This window comes from Camellia sinensis, chromosome 12, assembly GCF_055761805.1.
Source record: "Camellia sinensis isolate YWXY chromosome 12, ASM5576180v1, whole genome shotgun sequence".
In the NCBI taxonomy this organism is placed as follows: Eukaryota; Viridiplantae; Streptophyta; class Magnoliopsida; order Ericales; family Theaceae; genus Camellia; species Camellia sinensis.
Genome location: NC_138972.1, coordinates 10,320,204 through 10,322,554, shown reverse-complemented (window position 1 = coordinate 10,322,554; position 2,351 = coordinate 10,320,204).

Here is a 2,351-nt window from a genome sequence, read left to right as displayed (position 1 = left end):
CACTCCTTTTATACAATTAACCCACCTATCGGAGAGCAAAGATTTCCGTTGATTTGAATAAAATGAAGGCAAAAAATCAGTTTCACAAACAACACTACTACTACTACTACTACCAGCTTCATCATCACAAATCATATAACCTTCACCCAAAGAACAACACTTAACAAAAACATCAATACGATGAATATCACAAGAAAGTGCGAGTCCAACCATAACCTCCAAATCCTCTTCACTTTGTAGACCATAATAAGAATGTACGGGCATTGAATACGATATGTTCAAAGAACTACCAACTAACTCACTCCACTTTGCACACAATTTATATACTAAATCCTTGAAATTAAATTCATCATTATACTTGATAACCAATGTCACACCTCTAAATTTGCACATAAGAAATGAAGAATTTTTCATCACTATAAATCTTGCAACAAATAACAATTATATTTTAGCAAATAACTCAAACAACCTAAAGCAAAATCTAATACAGTGATAGAATTATCAACCAACTCAAACACATCCAAAAATCAACAGTGATAAATTTAACAATCAACACTACCTAAGACCAAGAGCATGAACAGTGAGTAAGACTTACACTTATTGGGCATGGTAACTCGATTTGAATCTTACCATTATATTATGCAACTTTTTCATCTCCTATTCCTATACTCGCTGATAAACTTATCAGTGTTGAAAAAGTTAATCCAACAATACCCCCAAACTACTCAGTGATAAAATTATCATTGTAGAAAATCACAAACCAACACCTGTGTTCAACCAAAACAATTTCATAACCAAAAAAAAAAAAATTTAATATTCAGTACATATACATATCTCAAAGCTTTCAATATCATAATAAAAATACAAATTCAATCGCAGAAACAACAGAATAACAACAATATCATAAACAAAATCAAAATCACAAACTCAAACTCAAACTCAGACTAAAAAACACCAAAACATCGAAATTGAAATCAAAATCAAACATACCAGTTGAGCTCCATCCACAAAATCGCAAATCACAAAATCTAACTATACACCAAACACGAAATGACAAAACTCGAAGATTCACAGATTTATAAAAAGCAAATCACAAATCGAGCTCCCTCCATGAGATCGCAAATCACAAAATCCAAATATACACCAAGCGCGAAATCACAAATCACGAAGCTCCACAATAATGCATTAACAAATCGCGAAGTTCCACAGAAATCCAAATCACAAACCCAAATCCAAACTCACATTACAGTATTTTCATGGCAAAAATCAAATAGAAACGTGCCAAAACAGGGGAAAACAAAACAGGGGTAAAACAGGTACAAAAAAAAGACTCCAGGACCTATTGGTACACAACATCAATATTCAGGACTAAGAAGAGAATAACTATAAAAAGTAGGACCGGCCAGTAAAAAACCCTTGGTTTTATTCATTGAGCCCAAGATCAATTGAAACATGGCAAGAAATATGAAAACAATTTTTTTTTTATTCACCCAAAGAAAACAAATTTTGAAATTTTTTTATCCCACATAAGAGACTCTTCTTCTTAAGTGACAAATTGTGAACTTTTATCAAATAGAAAGAGAGCCTTTTTCACAATGCTGGGAGAGATTTAAATATGTGGTAATTTGTTGCCCATGTCATACCTACAAAACTTTGTGTCTCATTCATTTATTTTTTGAGGGTTTAAATTTTGAAATGCGCCATTTTGTAGAGATGATGTGCAATAGTAAATTTTTAGATAACCACTAGTGAAGAGGCTTAGACTTATTTTGATCACTTATCTAAAAATTCACAATCTTAGGATCATGATGTGTTTGATAAATTCAATTCACAAGCCATGGAAGTTGAAAAATTAGAGCCACTATTGGCTAGTGAAAGGAGGCAAGAAATTTGTGACACTTGTGAGATGATGTGGTACACAACAAACGATTGCTTAAATGTTCCAAATTTTAATGAGATGTCCACAAGTCAAGCAAGTCCCATAAATATTCATGACGTTAGTTTGGGTAATTCGTTGGGCTTTAGTTGTAGAGATTTGTTTAATGTCACAAATATTGAATAGTTTAGTGTTAAGACAAGTGACCTTGGGTGGGATTTTATTTTTGGGATTAATCTTCTTGAGTTCCCTCATGGAGTTTGTCTTCACACTTTATTTTTCATGCACATGGTTCCCTCATATGTTGATTGTACCTATTTTCCAACAAAACTGGTTCAATGGATTCCACCCAGAAAGCAGAAGCTATTAGTTGGGTCGAGTAATCTATGTTTGAATGATCCATATCTCATTTATCATAAGAAGAGGAAAAAAATGAGAATGTAAGTTGTTGTGTCACTTGTATTTTATTTTATAT